Raw genomic sequence first — 14,373 nt, 5'->3', positions numbered from 1 at the left:
TTTGTTTTAATTTTGTACTCTCTCTATATTTATCTCTCTCTCTCTCTCTCTCTCTCATCTCTCTCTCTCTCTCTCTATATATATATAATTTTTTTTTTTTTTAGAGAGAGAGAGCATAAATGGGGGTTGGGGGAAGGGACACAGAGACAGAGAGAAGGAAAGAATCTTAAGCAGGCTCCATGCCCAATGTGGAGCCCAACTCAGAGCTTGATCTCACGACCCTGAGATCATGACCTGAGCTAAAATCAAGAGTTGGGTGCTGAACTGACTGAGCCACCCAGGTGCCCCTAATTTTGCATTATATTTTTGTAAGAAGTAACAGTTGAGGGGAATTGAGTAAAGGACACACTTCTTGTATTATTTTTTAGAATACGTGTGTATCTGATGTGTGTTTATAATCATCTCAAGATTAAAAGTTTGTTAAAAAATGATTTTAGCTTTCAAAGCTAACAAGAGAGAATGAAGGTACTTTTTTAAAGTAACTAGAAAAATCTTATTCTTCCAGTGTGGGTGGTTTCTACAACTTATTAGAAAAATCCACTGAAAGAACAAATTAACACAAATGTGATGATGTTTGATAAGCTCTTAACATCATAGAGATTTCTGTATATTTTAGAAAGAGAAAACTTACTGACTGAAACGAATCTCTTTTAATTGAGGTGATTTCAGGCAACATGACCATATTAAGGAGTAATCCTAGTAGTTTGGGATGTTTTGTGGGCAGGGAGTAATATACAGGCAGGCAATTCTTTCTAGGTACCCCATTTAGAAGTCAGCTATCCTGCTATGTCTGCCTTTTTAAAGCTTTTTTTCCCCCTTCTCTTCAATTCAGTGGCTTCCATGACACTAATAAAGGAAAGTTTGACAATGGAGTAGAGCTAAAAGGCAACTCAGGAGTGATTATTTGAATGTGTACTTTTTCACTTCAAGTTAAGAATTGGATTGCTCCTTTAATATTGTTAGCATGCTTTGTTGGTAGGGACATAGGATTTAATCTTGCTATTAAATAATTTCCATAAAATGTCTTCTTACATATTTTGTGCTAGGGGACTAAGAAATTCCCAGGAGACTTGCATGTTGACAGAGTCCTACATAAAATTTAACAAGATCTATTTTTCCCATAGTTTTGTAATGTGGAAAAAAATTGACTTGCATTTTACCTAATATTTGTAGACTGCAGTGAAGGCCTTTCAAGAAGTGTTTTCAGTTGGATTAATACCGACTTAAGGTCATTTGGTTAATACATATTCAGGGAGCTGTAGACACCACATTTTAAAATCAGGGTTAATTAGTACCAGAAAAATCATATTATAGTGAATATAATACTAAAAAGCTTTCTGAATTATAAGATTATTTCCATAACAAAATGTTGGAAAACACATGTTTCTGATTTTCTTCCTGAAAGGAAAAAATAATTGTATTTACAATAAAGTTTGCATATACATACTTAAGATGGAAATATAGAATTTTTTAATGAAAACATTACTAATTTGGTTTAATAACTTTTGTATTTGAAGGTGAGTTTGGACATTTTTCTTTTGGATTTATCCCATTAAGTTATCCTGAGAATTTAGTATATGGTAAAAGTAGTATTCAAATCAGTGGAGGGAAAGAATGGTTATTTATTAAATATTATTAGGATAAATGGATAACTATTTGAAAAAACAAGATTGGGTACCATCTTCATATCATATGCCCAAACATGTGCTAAAAGTACAAATTCAAATATAAAAGCACTAAAGGAAAAGTATAGGTTTATGTTTTTAGAATATTAAGTGGCAGGGGCTTTCTAAACATGATACTAATAACAACAAAATATGTTTCTGATTTTTGTTGATGTGTAACAAACCATCCCAAAACTTCGGGCTTAAACCAACCGTATTGCTGTATCTCTCTTAAGAGTTTGTAGTTTGGTTAGTTAGGTTTCATCTGAACTCATGTGTGAGGCTGCTTTGTACTCTAATGCTAATCAAAGAAATACTAATAGAAACGATTGAGACATACCACTTTCACCTTACATATTGCCAAGGCAGAAAACAAATGATAAATACTGGTGACAAAACAGCTTCTAATACATGTAGGTAGAATGTAAATTGCCTTAGTCTTTCTGGAATGCAATCTGGTAATATGTATGAAGATATAAAATAGTTACTTGTCTTAGCAATTCTAGTTCTCAAAATTTATCCTAGCAAATCATCCCATAAATTATTATATATATGTATATATATATTATATTTATGCCACAGGTAATATAAACATCCAACTAAGAGTAGTTTAATTTTTTAAATTATTTTTTAATGAATAAAATAAGGGACTAAGAATAGTGTTTGCCAGCATCAAATCTGCTTGGATGATGGGATGAGTTTATTACTATCACGGTACAATTAGCAAATACTAATTATCTCTATGTGTGAGACATCTTGAATTTGTTTGGGCTCAATTTTTGTCTAAAATGTGATCTTTGATTACGAGAATCACAGATTATTTTGTCTGATTTCATTTTAACCAGGAGGGGTGATATACTTGCAGCCAGCAATTCCTCTTGTCCTGTCTTCTCCCAGTATGTTGCAGCCCACTGTGGCTCCTACTTGGCTCTTTCTGGCTAGGGAGGGATGGTGTTAGGCAGGAAGTACCAGGGTTTATAGCATTGTTGGAGAAGTCTGGGCAGTGATTTGGTGCCTTTCGTCATGAGGCTCTCTCAGATTTCTCTGGATTTCTAACCACTCCTAGACACAGCCTGGCTCTAAAGCACAAGAAGAACCTGTGTTTCTTAAAACAAGTTGTATTACTTTACTGGGAAAATTTTTTTTTTTTAAATTTTCAGAATTCAGGCATTTATTCTTCTGTTTTTTTTTTTTATTTTTATTTATTTATGATAGTCACAGAGAGAGAGAGAGAGAGAGAGAGAGGCAGAGACACAGGCAGAGGGAGAAGCAGGCTTCATGCACTGGGAGCCCGTCGTGGGATTCGATCCCGTGTCTCCAGGATCGCGCCCTGGGCCAAAGGCAGGCGCTAAACCACTGCACCACCCAGGAATCCCTTTACTGGGAAAATTAATAGACATTAATGATCTTGAACTCTTAAAAACATTTCTGTATCTCTGTGCACCCTATGACAGCTCAACTCTGGAGACTTTGCAGAGGCAAGAAGTCGATCAGCTTCTCTCTTTGCCTTACATGTAGTTGCTTGCCACTAATACTGTACAAGAAGAACTAGGGTTTATTACAAAAGATACTACTAATCTTTCACATGAAAACACTGGCACATTAGCTATCACATGGATATCATTTTATAGTCCAATAAAGACTCCTGAAGCATCAATTCTACAGTCTGTCTGGGTTTGGAGTATTTTTATGCACTGCTGTGAGAAAAGCAGGTGCACTCACACATCTATTTCTAAGATTTGTCTATTTTGCCATATGATTTGGGTTTAAAATTTCTGCAGATGTCAATCTCAGCCGTTTTTGCTATTAGAGCGGCTTAAAAGTTAGCTTTTGTAAGTCTAACTTCATATTTATTTTATAACAGCTTAAACCTTGTAGCCTATTTTCTCTCTCAGATATGTTTTTTTTGTGGAATGACTTAAATCCAAAGTTAGCTCAAAATGGAACCCTTCCCCTGTTGGAATATTGCTGTTTTAATACCTTAAAATCTTTTCTAGTTCGTGGTATCAATACTGCTTTGCAATTTCTTTTGCTGCCCTCTAGCTCTTTGGCTCTCCTTTGCATTACAGTATTTCCTTGATGAGGAAATATTGTGCCAAGCTCGGAGTCATGGAGGTGACGGGGCTATAGCTTATAGGCTTACTAGGCCAGCTTTATTATCGAAATCTTGAGAGCTCAAAATGAGACCCATCTACCCAAAATAGGACAAAGTTTGTTAGCTTATGTTAGCATCCTAGTGAGAACTATGAGCTGGCCTGGTAATTTAGCATTTCATCCTAGAGTGACAGTTTCTGTGAACATGTAACATAGACTAATGCCTTTCCTTAGCAAGGGAAATAACCAATTAGTAATTCCATATCCTTTCATACTGTGCTCAGCCATACCCTACTGCCCCAATTTTTGTTGTAAAATCATCTGGTCAAATAATATCTTGTGTCTTTTAACTACTGTCTTTAATGTTCATACTATTATATATATTTCTCTTAAACTATCTACGGAGAAATACCTCTAAAGAGATACCTATGAATTATGTACAAAGAAATATCTTCTGAGTTACCTCAAGGTTAAGGTAAATTAGCTCCATTTATGTAGTAGTAGTTGTGTATGCTTTTTGAAGCAATAATCTATTTTTAAATTAAGCCAAAGTAGATCCTCTGCAAAATTATAGCCAGTTACGTTTAAAATATCTTAAAGTTGTTATATACTTTATAAAACAGAATTTTCAGTCAACTTTCATTTTTTTGTTGAAGAAGGAATTTTTTTTTCTTCTTGAGGAAGAGCTATATAAATACAAAGTATTATTATTACTATCATGGATGCTAATGACCTTTATCCCTACACATACTAGTATTAAAATTTAAAAACACCTTCTTTTTGCCAAACCCAAACATTCCTGAATAAAGATCAGAGGTCACAGAGCTATGATGATTCAGTAGTAAAATATCAAAGTATTTAGAAGGTCTTTTTCAGTCGCTTAAATTATGTGAAAAGGTTTATCAAAAGGTCTAGGACCATCTTAAATTACAGCATAATATTTGCCCAAAGAAGTCTCAAGAGAACTTACAATAGATTCATGCTGCGAGAATTTCAACCTCAGCAACAAGATAGCCATGTCGAAAACCTAAACCCAAACTAGTAACATGAATCATTTTCTTCATTTAATTTAAAAATACATTTCCAATAATTTCCCATGATAGTAGCTCCATTTTAATAGTTGAAGATGCCAGACTTAGAGGGTGCAAAATAACAGGCATATTTCTACTCTAGCAGAACTTTTTTAAAACTATCATTCATATTGCTCACAAACCAAACAAAGCAATCTTATAAAATTGGGGGTGTTGTTTATTATACCATGTCCGCAGTGATGTGGGCCTAGAAGAAAATTGGTGTATGGAGCTGGAGAACTCAGAAGGAAGAGAATTGCTATTTTAAAACTGGTTTAACAAAAACAAAAAAATAATAAAGGATCAGATCCATATGAAAATGGATCAGTTGTTGCTCTATGCAAATCTTATTTCCCACTGTGACCTTCAATCTGGATTCTGTATAGTTTTGATTGTCTCATTTACGATGGTCAAGAAAACTGTCTTTCAGCCCAGGCTCTTAGAAGCAAAGGCCAGGTAAAGGTGTTGAATACTTTTAATTTAGATTAATTAATCAATTTTGAGACACAAGAATGAAACATTTTAGTATTTTCTTAGGATTAAGATATTAATATCTAAAGAAATAAAATATATATTAATAGTGAACTGAATTTATTTTCATTGAGCTCAGCCTCTTTTTTCTAATTATTTGCTAATGTTAGTTTTAACATTCTTCAAATAAAGGGATCATTGTTTCTAGACTTTCGTACTTGATTTGACCTAAAGACCAAGCTGTTAGCTAATAGGACCAATGAAAAATTTTCAGGTCCTTTTAGGAATTGAATAAGATTTATTGAAGTAGTTCTAGTTCACTGCAAGAACAATGAGTTCACAAGTACTGAGTAGATAGTTCTTTTTTAAATGGTCCCAAAAAGTCAGCCTGACCAAATTGCATGGAACTTTGTTCAGTTCACCCAAAGCACATAGACTTGTTGACAGCAATGAAGATAGAAAAATGAATCTATAAGAACAATAAAGCAGCATTACATCTTGAATTTAATTTAATTTAGATTTAAGTAGAGACTTGAATTGACATGAACCATGACCAAAAACTAGACAAAACCATGCTAATTTGTAGATCTTCTTTTCCTCACCAAAAGGAAAATAAAAAGCTACTCGAGTGATTCAAACTGTAACCTACCTAGGTTTATATTTTCTTAAACTATTCATTGGGAAAAAAAACCACACACACAAAAAGAAAAATCTAAATAATTTGTTGGCCAAGCTTGAATGTTATTTAATTGAAAAAAAGAAAAAAGTTTAGCTCCCCAAAGAAAAGAATGGATCCAGTTTACCTTCTATCTTACAGCAGTATAATAAATTTAAAAAGTGTTTTCAATGATACCAATATTTAATAAAGACAGTGATTGTTTATATATTGAGTAATATCAGTTAAGATGTATATAAGGGATAATGGTATAAATTATTAATTGATAAAGTATTATAATTTGCTATATATGTTTCTCTTAATCAGAAATAATAAATGTATATTTAAATATTCTTTCTGTATATTCTTTTTAAATCTATAAAAATTTTTAAATTAGAAACATTTTTTTAAAGATTTCTTTATTTATTTGAGGGGGTGTGCAGGAGTGGGGAAGAGTGGCAGAGGGACAAACAGACTCCTTGCTGAGCTTGATTGGGGACCCTGAGATTATGACCTGAGCTGAAGTCAGACATTTAACCTATTGAGGCACCCAGGCAACCTTGTATATTCTTTTTTATAAATGAACTGACATTTATAGATACAGGAACCTTTAATTTACAATGACTGAACCTACATCAAATTAATGATTAGTGACAATGCAGTAAATATCTAAATGTTTTGCATTGTGTGTGTTAAACTATGCCTCTTGTTCAGAAAATAGCAGTGTAGCTCTTTTAAAGTCAATAACAGTAATCATAAACAAGATAATTCCATCAGCACAAGTCAGTCTTACTCTGCATATATTAATTTAGCACAGTATTGCACTTAATAAATTATCATTAATCATAAATACATTTTCACATGTGCATATTTAAGTTCTTTAATGTTTGCATCTCGGTTTTTCTGTAGGGCTAAGGTATAAGATACTCATTTCAAATCTGAGAAGCAGCATAATCAGTCTTTTGAAGCCCACTGCAATCAATATCTATGCAAATGGGGTAGTTAGGAATTTACACTGCTTTGTCAATCAATCACTAGTCAAGTCTCCGCCCTACACTCAATGAACTAATAATTTTTTTCTTTTTAAGGAGAAAAGTTTTTTTTTTTTTCTTTTTAAAGGAAGAGACCTCCTTTTTTCTAAGTATTTGTTGTATAAATGAGTGCTGTAGCTTTGACTGCCTCGGCCTCCTCACACTTACCTCCCAGTGCAGTGAGTCAGGCCACCCTGCCAGTCTCTCTCTGCATGGCAATAGTCAGGTTTTGGGCTTCCTACATGCCACCGGTGGCCTCTTATGGCCCTGTTCTGGGGCCTGAGTTCTTGAAAGGAGCAGGTCTTTGGGAATCAGGGCTGGTTGGACAAGCATCACTAGAATGTTGATTATGTGCTGCTTGCCCACTGGGAGAGAAATCTTCAGTGGATCACTAAAGGGCTCTGTCTTTTGCCTTGATCATGTCAAGTTCTTGCAAAGGACTTGGTGGGAACACAGGATACCTGCTAATAAATAAGCAAAAGCAAGAAGCTAATGAAGAAAGATAGTTAATTAAGTGGAATACTAAAATTGGGGTTCAAGGTTTATTTCCATTGCATGGAGTAATAGACTATAAAAAATATAATAAGGAGAAATCTGAAATTTTTCACTTGGATTAAAGAAAAACAACAAATTAGTAAATGTATACAAAGTAGGAAAAGCCTGCTTTAAAGGTATTTGCAGTAGAAGACAAAACAAAGTAAAAACTAGGTATTTTTTTGGCTACCTATAACCAGGTATGAATCTTTAGTCTTGAGGACTGCTAAAGAAGCTAATGCATCAGGCTATCTTGGAATGACAACAAAGAAGTGAATAATCCCTCTGTTTTGGTCAATTCCCATCTGGTGGATGCGTGGAGTTCTATTATGAGACTTTTAAGAAGGATTCTGAAAGGCTCGAGCCTGTATAAACGAGGGTGACCCAGATGATGAAATTGAAAAAGTTAAGAATAAAGAGGATATAGGTAGAATATGATGTTGTTCTTCAAATACTGAAAATGTTGGGATGCCTGGGTGACTCGGTTGGCTATATGATTCTTGATTTCAGCTCAGGTCATGATCTCATGGGTCATGGGATTGAGATCCATGTCAGCTCCACACTCAGCAGGGAGTCTGCTTGGAGATTCTCTCCTTGTGCCTCTCCAATCCCCCCTCTCTAATATAGATAGATAAATCTTAAAAAATATATGGAAAACATATCTGCAGACTCAGTATATGAGTCAGGAATTAAGTTCCTAAATTCTGGATAACAAGTACACACATGGGGTATTCTCTTGTGTAAGTGAATTCTGGGGATGGATAACCAGGGCTGGTAATACTGTTCTACAGAGTCATTGAGGACTCTGACTCTGATGTCTTCAGCGAATGATTATTTCCATCTTCCAGATCACCTCATGGTAAATTACTGGAGTTCCTCCAGTCACATCCCTATTCCAGATGGCAGAAAGAAGTAGGAGTATGATGTAGGGGAAAGGTATACCTCTCCCTTTTTTTTTTTTTAAGAGTTTTTTTTTTTTCCTTTAAGATTTTATTTATTCATTCATAGAGACACAGAATGAGAGAGAGAGGCAGAGACACAGGCAGAGGGAGGAGCAGGCTCCTTGCAGAGAGCCCGATGTGGGACTCGATCCAGGGTCTCCAGGATCACGCCCTGGGCTGCAGGTGGCGCTAAACCGCTGCGCCACCGGGGCTGCCCCCACTTCTCCCTTTTAAGAAGCCTTCCTAGAATTTGCACAGATACTGCCACTGACATTTTTTTGGCCACAACTTAGTCTCATGACCACACTTGCCTGCCTTGGAGGCAAATAAAACCAGTAGATAGGAGCTTAAAATGGACAAATTTTACTAAATATAGAGAAGAATTTCCTAATATTTTTATGTGCCTCAAGTTGAGTGGGCTTTTTTAGAGATACTAATGTGACTATTGTTGAACATTCAAAAGCAACTAGAAAATTGCCTATCAGGGACATTTTAGGGGGAGACATGATAGGTACAGTTCCTTCTGATACTATGTGCCGAGGGGAGATATATATATATATATATCTACACACACACACACACACACACACACACACACAGAAGCCAGCCCAGTTTTAGTTTGATTAACATTTCTTTTAAGAGATTTTGATAAAATTAGATTTCTACTTATTACGGATAAATAAGAACAATTGTTCCTTTAAATGAATACTCCGTATTCACAAAGCTTGTTTTCATGTTTTTCAGAAGCTAGCATTTTCTTTTAATGGAAGGCACTAGTGAAATAGTATTCTGTGGACACATAATGACTTTGCACTTTTAGCAATCTTTCTAACCCTTGAAGTATTGTGCTTTATGAATTTTCTTATTGATTAATTTGCTACTGGAAGTATTAATTGGTTGAACCAAATTTCATTTAGTATAGCTATAAGACAGTTATACTTTAATATTTATGGCACATGGAATGTATAGCTTCAGTCATTTTATGGTGGGTTTTTATTTTCTTTTGTTTTGATTATGCGAATTTCTTCAGAACATATTAGGATGTTAATGTGGCATGTGTTTTGGATTTGTATTTACAATTCTATGATTAAGAGATCTAACATATTGAGGTTATGAGTTTTGTGATTTTAAACTATAGTATTCTGTCTGCACCATAAGTCTGTTGGAGGTAGACTGAAAATGCTTTAGGACTACCTCTAGACCTGTGCCCATTCTTGATATTAAAAAGTTAAACACAATAGTTATTGGATGCCTATTCCATCAGAAAGAGAAGAAGATCTATGTACAATAAAGGAACTTTGGCTTTAGCTGCCATCTTGAGTCGTGTGTGTGTGTGTGTGTGTGTGTGCGCGCGCACCTAATCTCAGCTGGTCCGCTGGAGACCCCCTGAGCACCAACCCTAGTCCCCCATGTGATCCCTTCAACAAGATCAAAGAAACCATCATGAACCAGGAGAAATTCGCCAAAAGGTAAGCACAAGTGTGCATTGGTGAGAAAGGAATTGCTCACTGAAGGGAGGTGGTTCATAGAACAGCTACAGCTAATGATAAAGTTAAGTTCTCCTCAAAGAAATTAGGGTTAAGCAATATCTCTGGTTTTGAAGAAGTGAATACGTTCACAAACCAAGGAACAGTGATCTACTTTAACAACCCCTAAAGTTCAGGCATCGCTGGCGGTGAACACTTTCACCATCGCAGGCCATGCGGACACAAAGCAGCCGACAGATACGCTACCCAGTATGTTAAACCAGCTTGGTGCAGACAGTCTGACTAGTTTAAGAAGATTGGCTGAAGCTCTGCCCAAACAGTCTGTGGATGGAAAAGCACCGCTTGCTACCGGAGAGGAGGATGATGATAAAGTTTCAGATCTTGTGGAGCATTTTGATGAAGCTTCCAAGAATGAAGCAAACTGAATTGAGTCAACTTCTGAAGAAGATAAAACTTGAAGAAGTGATTGGGAGCTGCTATTTTTTTAAAAGATTTTTAAAATTTATTCCTGAGAGGCAGAGAGAGAGAGAGTGAGACCTAGAGCAAGAGCAAGCGAGAGAGAAGAGCCAGAGGGAGAAGCAGACTCACTGCTGAGCAGGGAGCAGGATTGTGGAACTCCTCAGGACTCCAGGATCATGATCTGAGCTGAAGGCAGTTGCTTAGCCGACTGAGCCACCAAGGTGCCCTGGGAGCTGCTATTTTATGTTATAATTGCTTTTTAAAATTTTGTTCATAGATCTGATAAAATGTAGATCTCTAATCTCTAATGTAGATATTTTTAAGCCCAAGCCCCTTGGACACTATAGCTCTTTTCAGTTTTTGCTTATACATGATTCATTCTTTGCAGTGAAATAAGCTGAAGAAGCTTGGGAATAAAGTTTGAAACAAGGCCAATAAAGTTCTTTGCCTAGTTATAAAAACAAAGAAAGAAAAGAAAGAAAGAAAAGAAAAAGAAACTTTGTTGTCAAGATTCCAAATAAGTAAATCAAGTATTATTAATGGTAAACATTGTTAAAGTACTCTTTTAGAGACTTAAATGAATTTTCCAAAATATAAAAATACTGACCACACTTGGCCTATATTCATTTTCAAGGCATAGTTTTGATTATTTGTATCTACATGTATATGTACAAAAGTATCTGTATCTATTCCTTTTAGTTACAGAGAACAATTCTGGAAAGCATTTTACTTCAGCCTGGGTTCATATGGTACAAGGCATAATAGGACAGGGCTGTGGGGAACTCTTGGGGAGACCGTCCTTTCTACCAGTGTGTAACTGATGCCCTTTCCTAATACTTGAGCAGCTCAGCTCTGTTTTGTGGAAGCAACTGTTACATCCCAGCTGCTTGGTCCTCCTCTTTCTTGGCTTATAGGTCTTATCTCACATGCAGTTTGAAAACTTTTAGTTTGGGAGATCCTAACTTGATCCTTAGATGAAATCCTTAGCTAATATGATAGGCTCTGTGTTGAACTGCCTTGAACCATACCTTCTAAAGATCATGACTTACTTTACAGGAAGAAGGATTAAATTAAGATGGAGGGATTGTTTACTTTTGCCTTTTCCTTCTTTCTTCCCAGCTCCTCCTGAAGAAAAAAAGGGATAAACCTTTTCCACCACTTGCTTTTTCTAAAACCTTGCATAAATAACTCATCAGGCCTCAGGTTCTAACTCAAGGATAATAATACCTATTATGTAAGGATTATGGTAATTAAATTCAGTAAACAACTTCTGAGCTCTTTCTGTATCCTTGGTCTAGTAAAATGTAAAATAATTTCTTTGTAAAGTTTTTAGCACAGTATCTGGTACATAGAGATCAACAATTATGATTCTCTTTGCATTCTAAAATGAGGTCCTAATATGACAGGGACCCAACTGAGCCCATAGTCCCAACTCTTATCCCATGGACCTCTTAGTTTAGCTCTGTCACCTTGTGCTTATGAGATTGGGATTCACCTGCCTGCCCCTTTCTTTTTCTACCATGCATCTATGGTATGGTATGTTAATAGATCCATTACTCAACTTCCCTCTTTTGTCCTGTTTTCCATTTGTCTCCCTCCTTTCTGAAAGACTTCTCTTTCCTTTAGAAATCCATACTAAATTACAGTGTATGTATGTATGCCTGGAGTGGGCTTCACTGGGTCTCCCATTGCTTCTGCCTGTGGGTTTATTTTATTTTATTTTATTTTATTCTAATTAATTAATTTAAACTCAATGTTCACAAAACTATCATACCCATGTATCCCATACCCAGATAAAAAAACAGAACATTACTGAACCACAGGACCCTCTCTTGCCACTTCGAATCATTACTTGCTCACTAATCTGACTTCTATACTTAGATTCATTTGGCCTCTTTTTTCTTTTCTTTTTGTTTGTTACTTTAAGGATTTTATTTTTAAGTACTTTCTATACCCAACATGGGGCTCAAACTCACAACCCTGAGATTAAGAGTTACCTGCTCCACTAAGCCAGCCAGGCACCCGTGACTCTTTTCTCTTAAAATATATCATATACTACATATTCTTTGGTTTCTTCTTCTTCTTTTTTTTTTTTTTTTGATTGATTAATTTAGAGAGAGAGAAAGTAAGTCTGAGTGGGGGGGGAGGGGCAGGGGGGAGGGGCAGGGGGAGAGGGAAAATCTCAAGTAGACTCCCCACTGAGCAGGGAGCCCAATGGGGGCCTTGTTCCCACAACCCTGAGATCATGAGCTGAGCCCCCTTTAGTGTCTGTCTTATGTTCAATACTATGTTTTTAGAGGGGCACCTGGGTAGCTCAGTTGGTTGATCATCAAACTCTTGGTTTCATCTCAGGTCATGATCTCAGAGTCGTGAGATTGAGTCCCCTGTCGGGCTCCCTGCTCAGTGGGGAGTCTGCTTGGGGTTCTGTCCCCCTCTCCCTCTGCCCATCCCCTCACTTGTGTTTTCTCTTTCTCTCAAATAAATAAATACATAAATAAAGTCTTTAAAAATAAATAAAATATGTTTTTACATAATACTAAAATATTTTCTATTGGTTTTGGATCAAACTTTATACAGTGGGATGCCTGGGTGGCTCAGTGGTTGAGCGTTTGCCTATGGCCCAGGGCATGATCCTGGAGACCTGGGATCAGGATCAAGTCCCGCATCAGGCTCCCCACAGGGATCCTACTTCTCCCTCTGCCTGTGTCTTTGCCTCTCTTTCTGTGTCTCTCATGAATACATTAATAAAATATTTAAAAAAAAACTAACAGTTTTTTTCTTAAACACCATTATTTTCTTAAATTAACTTTTTGGCAAGGGTCTAAGGAAGTATAACTTTAGAGACCTACTGGTCTTAAAGGGGACACAGAACTTAAGCTTTATCATTGAAATTCTATGTGAAATTATGTTGAATGATCATCAATAAGATCTTTTCTTATTATTTTCTATGGGAAAAACATTTAAAGTTCTATTCATTTATATGTATTTTTATTTCAAAATGTCTAGTATTATTGATGTAGGAGTTTTGCAATAAACGTGACATAACATGAGTTGATTGTTATCAGTTCATACTGCATCATAGAGTCTAGAAAGGACTGAGTTATTATGATGAACACCTAATAATGTCAGCATTTGATGTCACACATTTGCACATAATGACATCAATATAGCTGGAGTCTGATAAATGGCCTTCCTTGACATTTTCTCAGAAAATGTCAGTAATTTCATTCAGAAATGAAATTTTCTCTACAGAAATGTTCAGAAATTGTTCAGTAGTTCACTGCACTGGTATTGGCTAATAGGGTAAATGAATTACCATAAGGAATGAAAAAAGCAGAATTTTTATTGGGCACTACTGTTTTCATTTTACAACAAACCACATCATAAGTTTCCTGTGTTCATTCAACATTGGATATATATTATGTTAAATGAAAATGAATCACATACTCTGAATATTTTTCTTCCATACTTCAGAATGCCTTTTTTTCGATACTGTTTAACTGCCAGCTAATTTACAGCTCTGAAACCTTGTTGTATCATTTCTGAATAGAGCATTCAATAATTTAAAGTGAAATGAATCACTGGATGATGAATTGCTGTTAAATCTTTTGGGATGTAAGGGTTTCTTTGCTACAGTCATATATGTAATTGTACATTTCAGTGAGGATGCCCTCTGAACGTTAGAGGACATATTCATGAGCTGAATTTCCAAAAACAAATCTAAGATTTGACAGCCCTGCTCAGAAGACAGCAGCTCAGCATTTTAGAGGTTGCCATGCTTTGGATGTCAGAGTCACAGTGAGCCTGGGAATAGAATATCCTCTGTATCTGACCTTCAGCTTCCTCCTCTGGGCCTGGCTGCTGTTGCCCCATGGCCCTAACAGGGAGGCACCTACTCACCAACCAGTCTCTCATCTCAGCTGTCCCAGGGTGGGTGGGGGTAAACATCGTGAATCCTAGCACAAGA

General features: G+C 36.0%; 1 protein-coding gene and 1 pseudogene across 17 annotated transcripts in view; both read left to right on the top strand.

Annotated features, from left to right (window-relative positions):
• ATG10 (autophagy related 10) overlaps positions 1 to 14,373 on the top strand; it is a 223,133-nt gene that overhangs the window by 81,005 nt on the left and 127,755 nt on the right. The gene's annotated exons all lie outside the window — the stretch shown is intronic.
• Positions 9,904 to 10,424, top strand: LOC140609940 (transcription factor BTF3 pseudogene; annotated as a pseudogene).

This window comes from Canis lupus, chromosome 2, assembly GCF_048164855.1.
Source record: "Canis lupus baileyi chromosome 2, mCanLup2.hap1, whole genome shotgun sequence".
Lineage (NCBI taxonomy): Eukaryota > Metazoa > Chordata > Mammalia > Carnivora > Canidae > Canis > Canis lupus.
This window is presented reverse-complemented; position numbering and strand designations above follow the sequence as displayed.